Genomic DNA, 17,027 nt, shown 5'->3' with positions numbered 1-17,027 from the left:
ATGTTGGATGCAGACATGTCTGAATTGAGTGCAGCAATGTTTGCACATGGGACCGGTGTAGTTGCAGATATTGATATCTGGCATAAACACATTGGTCATGTTAATGTACAGCGACTTAAATCAATGCAGGCCCAAAATATTGTTGCAGGATTGCCTAAATTCAAGGTTGCAGAAATGCATAGGGTATGTGAAGCCTGTCAGTTTGGAAAACAGGCAAGGAAACCATTTCCTAGACATGTTCAAGAGAGTAAGAAGCCATTGGAATTAATCCACTCTGATGTGTGGACTACTAAAGTTGCATCTCTTGGAGGATGTCATTATTTTGTCAGTTTTATTGATGACTATAGCAGAAAAGTTTGGGTGTATTTTATGAAAAAGAAAAGTGAAGTTTTTGGGCTTTTCAAAACTCTTAAAGCTATGGTTGAAAAAGAAACAGGCCTGCAAGTAAAATGCCTAAGGTCAGATGGAGGGGGAGAGTACCTCTCAAATGAGTTTGCAAGGTTCTTGCAGGAGCATGGCATAAAGCAGCAATATTCATGCAGTCATACCCCATAGCAAAATGGAATTGCAGAAAGAAAAAACAGGCATATTGGAGAGGTATCTCGTGCCATGCTTAATGAAAAAGACATGCCAGATTTTTATTGGGCTGAAGCAGTTGCTACAACAGTCTACATAATAAACAGGACTCCCACTGCAGCAATACATGGAATGACTCCAGAGGAGAGGTATACTGGTAGGAAACCAGATATTTCTCATTTGAAAATTTTTGGCTGCATTGCCTATGTACATGTGCCAGATGAGTTGAGATCCAAGTTGGATCCAAAAGCTGAGAAGCGCATCTTTATTGGTTACTCTCTGCAGCAAAAAGGGTATAGATGCTATAACCCTTCTTCTTGTAAGTTTACAGTGAGCAGAGATGTTGTTTTTGATGAGATGAGTAGCTGGTATAAACCAGTAAATGTGATTGATGATGTAGATGCACAAAATGGTAATGCTGCACAGAATTCACAGCAGCAGTCACAAAATATTAGTGGACCTGGAGCGTCCTCTAGCAGTGGTTCACATTCTTCGCCATGGATAGGCAGATTGAGATCAAGAGAATCTTCTCAAAGCAATGCAGATAGTGGTATGCATGTATCACGAAAAGGAAAAGAGAAGGTTGATCAGCCCATGTTTGATGTGAATGCAGGTCACTCTTATGTGGATGGTGAATCCAGTGGCTCAGAATAGAGCATTGATGATGAGTTGGGTATTCCTTCTATTGTTACACCTGGAGTAAGGAAGACCAGGGATGTTTTGAGAGCACCTGGGAGTGAACCCACTTTGCGCAGGTCTACGAGAGCTAGGTATCCTATGGATAGGCTGAAATATGATGGATTTACAGCCATTCATTATGCATATGTGGTCAAAGTGATACAGGAACCAGAACCCACTTCTTTTGAGCAAGCCATGGGAAAAGAAAAATGGGAGAAAGCCATGGATGAAGAAATGGATGCCTTGGAAGCAAATGCTACATGGGAATTGGTACCTTTGCCTAAAGGTAAGAATGCAATTGGCTGTAAGTGGGTTTATAAGGTGAAGCACAATGCAGATGGTTCTGTGAACAGATACAAGGCAAGATTAGTAGTCAAGGGGTATGCACAAACATATGGCATTGACTATGAAGAAACATTCAGTCCGGTTGCAAGGATGGCAACCGTAAGAGCAGTCATTGCTATGGCTGCATCAAAGGGATGGTCTTTACATCAGATGGATGTAAAGAATGCCTTCTTGCATGGTGATTTACAAGAAGAGGTCTATATGGAGCAGCCACCAGGTTATGTGCATGTTGTTCATCCTGAGTTTGTTTGCAGGTTGAAGAAAGCCTTGTATGGCTTGAAGCAAGCACCTAGAGCATTGTCTGACAAGATAGGACAGTATCTTGTCACTATTGGCTTTCAGATTTCCAAGGCAGATTTCTCACTTTATGTGAGAAAAACAGAGAAAGGTATTATGCTACTTGTCATTTATGTTGATGATTTGATTATGACAGGTGACAGTGATGAAGATATCCTTCATGTGAAAATGCTATTGAAGCAGAAGTTTGAGATGAAGGATTTGGGAGAGCTACGTTATTTCTTGGGCATTGAGGTGATTAGATCACCAAGTGGGATACAGCTCTTGCAGAGGCAGTATGGATTGGACATGCTGTCCAAATATGGGATGATAGGCTGTAAGCCTATTTCAGTTCCTTTGGAGCAGAATGTGAAGCTGAGCGCAGATGTAGGTGAGCTTCTGGAAGACCCTACTATGTACAGACGCATAGTAGGAAGCTTGATTTATATGACTATTACCAGGCCAGATTTGAGCTATGCTGTTGGATTGGTAAGTCAGTTTATGCAGGCTCTAAGGAAATCGCATTTGGATGTAGCTAGACGCATACTCAGGTATGTGAAGTCCACATTGCAGTATGGACTATTTTATGAGACTGGGGTTCAGATACAGTTGCATGGATACACTGATGCTGATTGGGCTGGTAGTATTTCTGATAGACGATCTACCAGTGGATATGTGTTCTCTTTTGGGAGTGCTGCAGTCACTTGGAGCAGCAAGAAACAGCCTACAGTTGCCTTGTCGAGCACAGAGGCTGAGTAGAGGGGTGCAACAATGGCTGCATGTGAGGTATCTTGGTTGCATAAGCTACTTTATGATATGCATCAGTCTACAGATGGGCCAGTTGTCATTTATTGTGACAACATGAGTAGTATACACTTGGCAAATAACCCAGTCTATCATGCTAGAACAAAGCACATTGAGGTGCATTATCACTATGTGCGGGAGAGGGTTTTACTAGGTCTTATTGATCTAGTTTATGTGAGCACAGAGGATCAGGTAGCTGACATATTTACGAAGGCATTGGGCGCAGAGAAGCTGCGCAATTTCAGAGACCTGCTTGGTGTGCAGGAATTGGGATTGAGCTCGAGGGGGAGTGTTGAGATATCGAGCTCCACTCGTGATACGCCAGGGTGACCGTTGTGTATTTATGTCACCGACTTGTCAGTTGCAGACGTGGTTGGTACACCGCCCATGAATAATAGCTAGATGACAGCTATCCTTATCTACTCTAGTTCGTGGCTTGGTTAGTATGCCACCTTAGTTAGTTGAGTTTGGTTTGAAACCCATATATAGGGTTCTTCTATTTCTTTGTATGAGAGTTCTTTTGGCTTACACAACTAAGAAGAGGAAAACTGTTTTCAGCCTCCACCCTTGTGTGTCTTCCCCCATTGTGCAAGCAAGAAAGCTACAAGTGAGACTCCTTCCTTCTCTCCCACAATCTTGACAAACCCCTCCCTTTCTGTGGTGGAATAATTCATTTCGGTCTCTATGAGTTGCCTGCTGGCAAAACTCACCAGATAGTCTAAGTTATGTTCACTAGGCTGGCATAGCACAGCCCCAATAACAAACTTAGAGGCATCTATGTGCACATGAAACGTTATGTTCCAGTCTGGGGCTCATAAGATTGGTGCATTGGTAAGAGCCTTCTTCAACTCTTCATATGCACGCTGGCATTCCTTAGTCCACTCGAACACGATCAACAGCTTGTACAATGGTCTAGCAATCAGTGCATAATTTAGTACAAAGCGGCGATAGTATCCAGTATGTCCTAAGAAACACTGAACTCCCTTGTAGTTATTGGGTGGCAGAAGGTCGACAATGACTTTGACTTTTGAAAAGTCCATGGCGATGCCATTCTTTGACACCACGTGCCCTAGGATACATCCGTGTTTCACCCAGAACTGGCACTTCAAGGGGTTCAATGAGAGGTTGTATAATCGACACCGTTCAAAGATAGCTCTCAATTTCTCTAAGTGTTTGGCCCAACTAGAGTGTATGCATAAGTCGTCTACAAACACCTCTAGTTCGCGCCTAAGCATATCTTTGAAGATATTGCACATTAAGCGTTGGAAAGTCGCAGGCGCATTCATCAGCCCAAAGGGCATGCCAATGTAGGTGAATACACCCCATTCCGTGGCGAAGGTAGTCTTGTGACTGTCATCGGGGTGCACTTGCACTTGATTGTAGCCCGAGAAGCCGTCCAGAAAACTGTAGGCCTCTTTATCTGCTACCGTCTCAAGCATGTGCTCGGTGTATGATAAAGGGTAGTTATCCCTCTTTGTAGTGGCATTAACTTTCTTGTAATTAACGCACACTCGGATTTTTCCGTTCTTCTTGATCACGATCACAATCGGTGATACCCAATCCGTGTGCTCAATCTCATATATGAATCCCGCCTTCATGAGCTTATCAATCTCCTCTTTTACTGCATGGGTGTGTTTGGGATTCATGGGGTAAGGTCGTTGCCTTGTTGGCACTGCATCAGGGACCATTGGGATATTATGAGTCACAACCCTAGGGTCGACCCCTTTAAGTTCTTCCAATGTCCAGGCAAATACATCAATGTACTCTTGCAAGACTGCAACAAGTTTGGCCTCCTCATCCTCTGTCAAATCGTCTATAATGAATATAGGTCTTGGATTTTTGCCCTCCCCAGCCAAGTGACTTCCTTGACTTTGGCGGGTCCTGCGATCGGTTCACTAGTTTGGCCTTGCCTCTTCGCACCTAGCAGAATCACTACTCTGTCACCCTTTTTAAATTTTGTAAACTGTTTGGGTAGATCCTGCGATTTCTTTTGCCTCTTTGCTTCTGAGTCCTTCGCTTGTGTCCTGGCCTCCTCCTTTAATCTCCTGCACCTTAGTTGGACTGGCAAGTCCCCTTTTGTGCGTTTGACCTTAGAGGGTTGGGGTATCTCGGGATCACTCTCAGTGTTGACTTCCGACTCCAAGTTAAGCTCGCATCCCTCGCTCGAGGAAGGAGTTTCCCTACGGGATCGTAGTTCAGTAGGTGCATCCGTCTTGAGCACTGGGATCACCCATGGTCGTGCTACTCCGACTTGCTCGTAATCCACGACTCCCATGTGTTCTAGCCAAGATCTATCGCACTCCATCCGCATGACTCCTTTTTCACTCCAATTCGTCTTTTCCTTCCTAGGTCTCGAGTCTCCCTTGATTTGTTCTATCATTCTCCCTTCTGTGTCATACTCTACTGTATCTATCTCTTCCTCACTTTCTTCTCCTGTAGAGCGGCAGTCCTCATATTCCTCGTCTTCATCAGAGTCTTGCTCTTCAGACTGTTCATCATTGCCTAAGCTTTCCTCTTCAGTCTCCTTGTCGTCAGTAACTAAAGCCCAATTGTATAACAAATTCAGATCGTGGACCTTGGTCCATTTCCATTCTGGCTTAGTCAACAGATCACGTAGAGGCTTTAGGTTGGCAGCCAAGTTGCCATTCAGTGTGTCTGTCAGATACTCTACGATTTCCTGAAGCTCTAGCTTATTGTTGGGGATATGGAACAAGACAGGTTTCCTTGGGTTGAGTGAGCCTCCTGCCATCATGCAGAGTGACACACTTGGCTTCTCTATTGGCATGGTTGCGGCTTTAGCAGCCTGCCGATATAGTTCTTCCTCATCTGAGAATGGTAGGTCAATGGTTGACAAGACGTGCATCCAATCTCGCTCATCCTCAGGGCAGGGAATATATTTAGTGAGTGATCCATAGGGTATGGTCATTTGAGTATTGCCTTTCAGCATGGCTGAGATGGCATTTAGGTCAACGGGGGTCGTTTTCCAAGTGTCCATCTCTACCCTTACTGTTTCAGTTTTGCTCCCCAGGAAGATCAAACCATTCCCCCAATCTTCAATGACTCGAGCGTTTCTCATCCAAGGTCGGCCTAGCAGTATGTTGTAGTCCACTCCCTTCATGACAATGAAGTTCACGAAAATTTGCACACTTGCAATCTTTACTGGCCAGTTCTTTAAGACTCTGAATGGCCTTACCTTCATTCCATTTGCTAACGTGACATTGAACCTGGCAATCTCTACAAGAGGGTTTCCCTATGCCTCTAAAACTGCATGGCTCAGTACGCTAACATCGGCGCCTGTGTCTACAATTCCTTTCTGCATCATATCTCCTAAGGCTAGAACAGGTAGGACTGCATGCATTTCAGTGCCTTCCCAGAAAGCATTGATGTGCAATGACTTAGGAGTTGAGTGAAGAGTTAGACTTGGGATTTGCATAACCGAATCATGATCTTGCTGATCAGCACCCGTAAGTCCTGTGTGTCCCTCCACCAAATCTTTTAACTCCTGCCATAATGAAGGATTCTGCCTAAGCAGGTCTTCTACGCTTAGAGTTACTGGGGTGGACAATAAGGTTGCAAGGAGACTGCTCGGCTCTTGTCTTCCCCTAAGGCTAGCACTCTTGGGCCATGCATTCTATCTGCCCTGGTAAGTCCCCCTTTGGCCTTGCTGTTGAGTTGCCCCCTATGGCAAGGATACACTTTTAGTTTGTGGTTTTGTGGGTGAGACTGGTGTGCTCATGCTAGAAAAATCATCCATTGGATCTTCTGATATGGGTTCAGCATCCTTGAGGTGCTCCTGAGCATCTTTGACCCACTCCTTGACTTTGGCTATAGCTTCGAGTTGCCGTTTGGGATGGGGATATTCCCCTACCTTGGTATTCCCTAGCTCAGCTGTCTTCGGGGCTGAGGTCTTTGCCTTTGCATCCATGACTTTCTTTCCTATCACTAATGTCGTGGCTTCCTCGGTTTTAAGGGTTATCTTCGCGTATGTTCTCTTTTTCCTTCTCCTTTAGCTTTTCTTTCCTATTGAGGCTGCGTCAAGGTTACTTGGTCCAAGCAAGGAGATACCTGCCTGCCTTGTTTGAGCTCGCGTCATAACCTGTAGTGGGATAGGTGTGTCCTCACTATCAAAGGTTTCCACTCCAAATAGCCCCAGAGGTACTTACGGTACATTGGCAGAGCTAGCTGATGGTTTCCGCCTAGGATAATCAGGAAATAGGTGAGTGATCCCACATTCTGTGCATCAGAGATCCGCTTTGTCCTTGTTAGCCTGTTCCTTCTCTGGGCAACGTGATGAAATGTGGCCTAGATGGCCACAGGTCCAGCATCTTGGCTTGGCCCTCCAAAGCCTCTGCCTCTTCCTCTACCTAATGCCATCACCGACACCAGCCGATAGTTCATCAGGACTGGGTTGCCCTCCTTGTCATAGGATATGTACAGGTTGACATATGTCTCCTCTTCACTAGGCTCTTCCACATAGTGAACTAGAGCATCGCTCGGTGGGTGGGTTACAAAAGGCCCTGGTGGTCTTGGTATACCTGTTGGGTTCATCTCCAGCCTAGGTACGGTAGGTCTTGAGTCATTTGGTGCAGGGAGTGCCAATTGGGTTCCCCTCCCAAAGAAATTGGGTGGTCTATTACCTAAGTACGGAGGATTGTACTGCTGTGTGTATGGGAATCTCCTTGGCATCCTGCAATGCAATGCATCATGCCCAAATCTACCACAATTTGAGCATGGCCTAGATCTAGGATCTTGGCATTTAGCTGGGAGGTGATTGCCACCACAGTATATACACTGTATATGCGATCGCGCAGGCTTCCTTATCAGTTCCTGTAGTCGTGCAATCTCCATTCTCATCTTCGCCATCCCCCGGCCTTGGTCCATACTCTTTCCCTTTTCCTGCACACTAGCGGTTGCTTTTTCTCTCAAAATAGTTGATCTCTCTGGATCCCTTTGATTTGCACATTCTCGGGGCTGGTAGTCCTCATGCTTCGTTCCCTAAGCTAATCATCTACACGTATTGCCTCTTTGAAAACTCTAGCTAGCACGTCTCGTTGCAAGGTAGAGTTACTGGCCAAAGCCTTGTAGAGCTCCTCACTCCGAATTCCATTCATGAATACTATAGACACTGCCCTCTTAGTAGGTCATTCATTGGCAGGGATCCTTTTGAAGAGGCTACGAACATGAGTGACATAGTCCCTGACGTCTTCCTTCTCCCTGTTGAGATATCGAGCTCCACTCGTGATATGCTAGGGTGACCATTGTGCATTTATGTCACCGACTTGTTAGTTGTGCAGATGCGGTTGGTACACCGCCCATGAATAATAGCTAGATGACAGCTATCCTTATCTATAGTTCGTGGCTCAGTTAGTATGCCACCTTAGTTAGTTGAGTTTGGTTTGAGACCCATATATAGGGTTCTTCTATTTCTATGTACTTGAGTTCTTTTTGGCTTACACAACTAAGAAGAGGAAAATTGTTTTTCAGCTTCCACTTGTGTGTGTATTCCCCCATTGTGCAAGCAAGAAAGCTACAAGTGAGACTCCTTCCTTCTCTCCCACAATCTTGACATGGTATCAGAGCCTTGTTCGTGGTAAGGAGCTCAAGAAAGCAAGCCAAGTTCGCGGTGTTCTGGTAAGAGAACCAGTGTTGCTTTCATTTTTATGTTTTGGGAGCAAGTCTCTGCAGGTAGCACAGCCGGAAAGTGCAAGAGTGCATTGTCTTAGATTGAGACACCCTTCGCGGTGTAGCAAGAGGGCAATATATGCTGGGGCGAGGGCTTTAGTCCTCGATTGCTCTATTTTTTTGATTTGAGGCCATTTCGGGGCCTGTTTTGGAGGCGAAAGTTTTTTGCACGCACTCAAGAAAAGGCCCTATTTTATGTTGTGCGACCACCGTTCCACAGGTCGGTGAAAAGTTACCGTAGAAATTGCATCGTATGCCTGTGTGTGGAGACATTGGGAGTTATAGAATCATCCTTGTTTCCTGTTGATGCAAAATCGTCACTAGGAAGCAACTGTGTAGTCAAATACCACTTTCGTCAGTTTTGCAGATTTGCCCTTGTGAGGTTGAAGCTGTGTTTTTTATAGTGTCAGAATTTTTTGCAGTGTTCTGTAATGGCGTCTGATTCTCTTTCACAAATTGTCACTGAAAAGCTTGACAAGAACAACTTCCAAGCATGGAAGTTTAGAATGACGAATTTCCTTATGGGAAAAGGATATTGGGAATTTGTTGCAGGAAATGAAGAAGAACCAGTTCTTCCTGATGTTCCCAATCAACAGCAAATGTAGGCATTTAAAGAATGGCATGAGAGAGCCAGAAAAGTTATGTATTGGCTGTCTATCAGTATTTCGGACTCTATGATTGTGCATATTCAGGATGCAAGTACACCAAAGGAGGCATGGGATACTTTGTCAAAAATGTATAGCACAAATACGCAAGCTAGGAAAATGCAACTCAAGCAAGAGTTGCATAATGTGCAAAGAGAAAGTATGAGCATCAATGACTACCACATGAAGGTGAAGAAGATTGCAGATGCACTTGCTTCCATTGGGTCGCCAGTGGAAGATGATGATTTAGTTTCTGTGACCTTGAATGGTCTAGGAAAGGATTATGCACAGTTCCGAACATCCATTTCAGTCCGTGAAAGATTTCCTGATTTTGAGGAGTTGATTGCTCTTCTAATTTCTGAGGAGTAGAGAAATGGTCGTGCATCTTCTTCAGGATGAACTTCAAAAGAAATTGTCTTCTACTCAAATGTTGGAAGAGGTAGAGGCAGAGGTAGAGGAGGCCAATCTGGAGGCCGTGGTAGAAATCAAAATATGCATCAAACTCAAGAAAACTAGTCCTATGGAGGAGGACGTGGTAACTCTAGAGGCAGGGGGAGCCAAAGAGTTCGTGGTGGATGGCAAAGAGGCCAAAATGCAAATAGCAATGTTGAATACTACTACTGTGGTGAAATGGGTCATATGGCTAAAGACTGCTATAAAAAACAAAATGACATCATGAATGGAAAATTGCAACAAGGGAATTATGCATCTTCTAGTAGACAGGGTGATGACAGAAATGAGCATTTGTTTATGGTGCAGCACATGACCAATTCTGTGATAAGTGCAGAAGAAAGCAACAATGTGTGGTATGTTGACTCAGGTGCATCAAACCACATGATAGGTCATGCAGAATGGATGCAGGATGCAAGGAAAATGGAAAACCAAGATTTGTGGAGACTGATGATGATACTGCACATCCTATTGTGCAGATTGGAAAAATTCCTTTGTCTATGTAGGATGGGAAAAAGAAATACCTGTTGGATGTATTTCATGTCCCGAATATCACCAAGAACCTGGTTTCTGTCAGTCAAATGGTTGAGCAGGGCTTGCAGGTCAGATTTAATTCTCATGGATGCTTTGTTGAGGATATGAAAAATAAAGGTCGCTTGATAGCAAAAGGAAAGAAGAAGGGCAGAATGTTTACGTTGGATGCAGACATGCCTGAATTGAGTGCAGCAATGTTTGCACATGGGACCGGTGTAGTTGCAGATATTCATATCTAGCATAAACGCATTGGTCATGTTAATGTACAACGACTTAAATCAATGCAAGCCCAAAATATTGTTGCAGGGTTGCCTAAATTCAAGGTTGCAAAAATGCATAAGGTATGTGAAGCCTATCAGTTTGGAAAACAGGCAAGGAAACCATTTCCTAGACATGTTCAAGAGAGTAAGAAGCCATTGGAATTAATCCACTCTGATGTGTGGACTACTAAGCTGCATCTCTTGGAGGCTGTCATTATTTTTTCACTTTTATTGATGACTATAGCAGAAAAGTTTGGGTGTATTTTATGAAAAAGAAAAGTGAAGTTTTTGGGCATTTCAAAACTCTTAAAGCTATGGTTGAAAAAGAAACAGGCCTGCAAATAAAATGCCTAAGGTCAGATGGAGGGGGAGAGTACCTCTCAAATGTGTTTGCAAGGTTCCTGCAGGAGCATGGCATAAAGCAGCAATATTCATGCAGTCATACCCCACAACAAAATGGAATTGCAGAAAGGAAAAACATGCATATTGGAGAGGTATCTCATGCCATGATCAACGAAAAAGACTTGCCAAATTTTTACTGGGCTGAAGCAGTTGCTATAGCGGTCTACATAATGAACAGGACTCCCACTACAGCAATACATGGGATGACTCTAGAGGAGAGGTATACTGGTAGGAAACCAGATATTTCTCATTTGAAGATTTTTGGTTGCATTGCCTATGTTCATGTGCCAGATGAGTTGAAATCCAAGTTGGATCCAAAAGCTAAGAAGTACATCTTTATTGGTTACTCTCTGTAGCAGTAGAAAGGGTATAGGTGCTATAACCGTTCCACTCGTAAGTTTACAGTGAGCAGAGATGTTGTTTTTGATGAGATGAGTAGCTGGTATAAACTAGTAAATGTGATTGATGATGTAGATGCACAAAATGGTAATGCTGCACAGAATTCACAGCAGCAGTCACAAAATATTAGTGGACTTGGAGTGTCCTCTACGAGTGGTTCACATTCTTCGCCATGGACAGACAGATTGAGATCATGAGAATCTCCTCAAAACAATGCAGATAGTGGTATGCAGGTTTCACGAAAAGGAAAAGAGAAGGTAGATCAGCCCATGTTTGATGTGAATGCAGGTCACTCTTATGTGGATGGTGACACAGAGCTAGGTATCCTATGGATAGGCTGAAATATGATGGATTTACAGCCATTCACTATGCCTATATGGTCAAAGTGATACATGAACCAGAACCCACTTCTTTTGAGCAAGCCATGGGAAAATAAAAATGGGAGAAAGCCATGGATGTCTTGGAAGCAAATGCTACATGGGAATTGGTACCTTTGGCTAAAGATAAGAATGCAATTGGTTGTAAGTGGGTTTATAAGGTGAAACATAATGCAGATGATTCTGTAAATAGATACAAGGCAAGATTAGTAGTCAAGGGGTATGCACAAACATATGGCATTGATTATGAAGAAACATTCAGTCCAGTTGCAAGGATGGCAACCGTAAGAGCAGTCATTGCTATGGCTGCATCAAAGGGATGATCTTTACATAATCAAATGGATGTAAAGAATGCCTTCTTGCATGGTGATTTGCAAGAAGAGGTCTATATGGAGCAGCCACCAGGTTATGTGCATGTTGTTCATCCTGAGTTTGTTTGCAGGTTGAAGAAAGCCTTATATGGCTTGAAGCAAGCACCTAGAGCATGGTTTGACAAGATAGAACAATATCTTGTCACTATTGGCTTTCAGATTTCCAAGGCAAATTTCTCACTTTATGTGAGAAAAACAGAGAAAGGTATTATGCTACTTGTCATTTATGTTGATGATTTGATTATCACAGGTGATAGTGATGAAGATATCCTTCATGTGAAAATGTTATTGAAGCAGAAGTTTGAGATGAAGGATTTAGGAGAGCTACGTTATTTCTTGGGCATTGAGGTGATTAGATCACCAAGTGGGATACGGCTCTTGCAGAGGCAGTATGGATTGGACATGCTGTCCAAATATGGGATGACAGGCTGTAAGCCTATTTCAGTTCCTTTGGAGCAGAATGTGAAGTTGAGCATAGATGCAGGTGAGCTTCTCAAAGACCCTACTATGTACAGACGCATAGTAGGAAGTTTGATTTATATGACTATTACCATGCTAGATTTGAGCTATGCTGTTGGATTGGTAAGTCAGTTTATGCAGGCTCCAAGGAAACCGCATTTGGATGTGGCTAGACGCATACTCAGGTATGTGAAGTCCACATTGCAGTATGGACTATTTTATGAGACTGGGGTTCAGATACAGTTGCATGGATACACTGATGCTGATTGGGTTGGTAGTATTTCTGATAGACGATCTACCAGTGGATATGTGTTCTCTTTTGGGAGTGCTGCAATCACTTGGAGTGCTGCAATCACTTGGAGCAGCAAGAAACAACCTACAGTTGCCTTATCGAGCACAGAGGCTGAGTACAGGGGTGCAGCAATGGCTACATGTGAGGTATCTTGGTTGCATAAGCTACTTTATGATATGCATTAGCCTAGAGATGGGCCAGTTGTCATTTATTGTGACAACATGAGTAGTATACACTTGGCAAATAACCCAGTCTATCATGCTAGAACAAAGCACATTGAGGTGCATTATCACTATGTGCGGGAGAGGGTTTTACTAGGTCTTATTGATCTAGTTTATGTGAGCACAGAGGATCAGGCAGCTGACATATTCATGAAAGCATTGGGCACAGAGAAGCTGCACAAGTTCAAATACTTGCTTAGTGTGCAGGAATTAGGGTTGAGCTCGAGGGGAGTGTTGAGATATCGAGCTCCACTCGTGATATGCCAGGATGACCGTTGTGCATTTATGTCACCAACTTGTTAGTTGCAGATGCGGTTGGTACACCACCCATGGATAATAGCTAGATGACAGCTATCCTTATCTACTCTAGCTCGTGGCTCAGTTAGTATGCCACCTTAGTTAATTGAGTTTGGTTTGAGACCCATATATAGGGTTCTTCTATTTCTATGTACTTGAGTTCTTTTTGGCTTACACAACTAAGAAGAGGAAAACTGTTTTTCAGCCTCCACCTATGTGTGTATTCCCCCATTGTGCAAGCAAGAAAGCTACAAGTGAGACTCCTTCCTTCTCTCCCACAATCTTGACACTCCCTTTGGCTGATATTCATCAACCGGACGATGAGGTTGTCAGAATACCTTGCCTTCAAGAATCTCTTGATGAAGAGGCCGTTAAGGCGAACAAAGTTTGTACGCTCTACGTCATCGAGGCTAGAATACTAGATTCTCCCCTTATTGCCTAAGCATAGGCCAAAAGATTGAGAGTGTTGCGCAAGGTCAGTAAGACTGTTTGCTTCGCATACTTGCTCGAACTTCTCCATGAAGCTGTATGGGTCACTGCTAGGCTCATACTTCACTAGCTGTTTTGCTACGATAGGGATTCTAGCCTGCCCTTTAGCCCCTTGCGTGACTCCCAATCCCGAGAGTAGTGCGGTGGCTAGGGGTGTAGCACTCTGCTCAATGGACGTATTGTCCATGAGTCGCTTGGCTACAAGTTCGCTCAATGTCATGTCAGCCTCTGCTGCCTGTTCCCTCTCTTCAGTCCAGATTTGGCTACCCCAGCTAGGTCTAGCACCGGCGCTCTTTTACAAGATTTCAGGGTGTGCCTTTTTATTTTAAAATGCGACTTTCCCCTTTTGCATTTGCCTTGGACTTTTAAGGTTGCCCTTGCGCTTTTGGCCTTTGCACATCTCACTCTTATATGTTCAAAGTGTCTTAAGTGTCTTGAAGACTGTATGTTTTGGAATGTATTTTTTGGAAGAAGCATTTAAATGTCTTAAGAATTCAGTAAGGAACTTGTACAACGAGCAACCTAGGAGACACTTTGTCACATCATAAGGACCTGACGCGCCTAGCATCTAGGCAACTTACGTTAGGTTAAAATCACCTAGGGACATTTAGGATTCTAGTGTAAACCACAACAATCATTTCCACACCTAGGCATATAACACACAACAAGTTGAGGGGGAGAATCATCCAAGCTACCACCAAGAGCTAAAGTTCAAGCTACCACCAAGTTGAGGGGGAGAATCATCCAAGCTACCACCAAGAGCTAAAGTTCAATTACTATAAGAAGGGCCGAATGAGAGAGTAGTTATTGACTAAGCTATCAAGAGTAGCAAGCTAAATTCACATCATTTTAGAGATTCAGAGGAATACAAAAACACACAAGAAACCACACAAGATCTTAGAAGAGTATAATTTGGCTTTTGAGAGCTAAGACTCAATTGATGTGCCTCATAGCAAACTAGGCCATAGGTCTATAAGTCCTAAAATATCTAGAGTCAACAATAAAGAGAAACCTTCCCATCCATCTATCCATTAACAATATGACTCTAGATGGATAGATACATTCACAAATATTGCCATTAGATGCATTGAGTGTGTCATCACTCATATGTATCATGACTGTTCACAACACACAAGGCATCTAGTAGTACCCTTACATAGCCCACAAAGCCTAACACCTAAAAGATCAATGCCACTAATAAAGACCCCAAAGATGAAGAGCTAATACCTCTTGCATATCGTAGGGTCAAACTAATTTTCAAGCAAGAGCTCATCATTGATGCTCTCATTGATGAAGGTTCTGATTACAACATCATGACTTATAATGTATGGATTGCGATTGGTCAACCTGAACTAGTCCCAACAAATACAATCATTAAACCTTATGGGGGATCATCTTAATCCTATTGAAAAATGAGGTAACAGAAGCAATAGAAGGCCCACAATGAACATCTTTATTCATGGAGAGTGAGAATATATAGACTAGATATTGACATCATCGATGACTCCATGAAGTGGAATCCAGATCCTATAATCTCTCCTCTTATTTCTCCATGATTCTCTCCACACCACACATGGTACTCTCCTAGATTCTAGCCTACACACACATGGGTATACTATCCTACATAATAAATTAGGTCATTCACACTAGCACACTCTTAAGCACACATCTAGTCCTATGTTCACCGTGTGAACTGATGCTATCCCCCTTTACATTTAGTCCTCTTGAGTTTGATTTACCAAAACCCCCTCTCAAACTCAGGATGTACAATAGTTTAGGCATGACATGACTTGGTCACCCATGACCAACGCAGGGACATGGTTTCTCAGTGGTGTGGAAGGTGTAGGAGACTTGGGGTTAGAGGTTTAGCCATGACTTACAATGAGTTTACTTTTGGAATTGGTATACAATATCAAGACGAGGTTAATGTGCCGGGGTTACATCTTTATTCAAAATAAACGGTCATCAAACAAAGTTGAAGAAGTTTTAGAGGCCCCCTTCTTCTTCACTTCCGTGCTGAGATTCTTGTGTTCTTCCTCTTGATGCTCTTGGTCTTCTTCTTCATCATGCTCTTCTTTGTTGGTGATGCTCATGAGATAGGCTCTTTTTGCTTTCTTCCTTGAAAAGAAGTCCCTCTCTTTGTGGCCAGGCTCTTGTGGCAGAAATCACAAATGATGGTGTCATTGTACTCATATTTCCCTTTGCCAGAAAATCCCTTGTGGTAAAGTACTTCCTCTCTTGTAGATGATCTTGTAGCAGCAGGTGGAGATTCTTGCTTGACTTTATTTTTCCTTTGTCTTGAGGATTTGGCTTGGAGCTCTGAGACCATATTGAAAAATGAGGTAACGGAAGCAATAGAAGGCACATAATGAACATCTTTATTCACAAGAGAGTCAAGATATATAGACCAGAGATTGACATCATCGATGACTCCATGAACTGGAATCCAGATCCTATAATATCTCCTCTAATTTCTCCATGATTCTCTCCACACCACACATGGTACTCTCCTAGATTCTAGCCTACACACATATGGGCATATTGCCTTACATCGTAGATTAGGTCACTCACACTAGCACACTCTTAAGTCCACATCTAGTCCTATGTTCACCGTGTGAACTGATGCTATTCCCCTTTACATTTAGTCCTCTTGAGTTTGATTTACCAATAAGTCCCTCCTAGGATGTTGTAAGATTCTTCAAAATACAGAGATTGAGAGCCTACCCATTGTTTACTATGTGCTTCCAAACCGAGAAGATATGGGCAAGTAAGTCCTATGTGGAAGACCTTTAAAGTGTGGAATCAATTGCGATGTGGACTATGTGGAACATTGCATACACTTGAGCTTACCAAATGTCTGAACTGTCACTGATTTGAGCAAAGGTAACCTTGAAGGCCAAAGAGTTATAAAGGAACTTCTCAAGGCACAAGAAGACCAAAGAGAAGTACTTAGTAGGAATTCTCCTAGAATCCAAGGAAAGACCAAAGCTATTGGGAATACTACCACAACTTGTCAAGTTGATGGAAATAGAAATGCATCCAGAAGGAATAGAAGACCCAAGGCATATAATTGGAAGTATCAATGGATAGCTAGCACAAAGCCATGATGGGTTCCTAAAAGGTTGTTGTGTGATCAAAGGTTTTATGTAGAGAATTTTTGGATTTGGTTGCCAAAACCACTTGCAAATCCACCTCCACTGACCACTGCCCAAGGTCTATCAAAATCCAAGAGAAATAGAAAGAGATCTAACTCTAGGTCAAGGACCAAGATACTTATAGATATACAAACTAACAAGCCAGTGGACCGAGCAACTAGTTCTTGAGATACTCCTATCCACAATTTTGAAGTGCAACAACCTGAAGTAGTTGCTAATCCATAAGAAAAACTTGCAAGACTGAGCAGTCACACTGAGTCAAAAAGAGGACACAAAGCAGTCACTACCTAGTGTTGCTGCTCATGCTAAAATAGAA

The sequence above is a fragment of the Lygodium microphyllum genome, chromosome 4 (assembly GCF_053477565.2).
Source record: "Lygodium microphyllum isolate KBCC chromosome 4, Lygodium_microphyllum_v1.1.10, whole genome shotgun sequence".
NCBI classification, from domain to species: Eukaryota; Viridiplantae; Streptophyta; class Polypodiopsida; order Schizaeales; family Lygodiaceae; genus Lygodium; species Lygodium microphyllum.
This window is presented reverse-complemented; position numbering follows the sequence as displayed.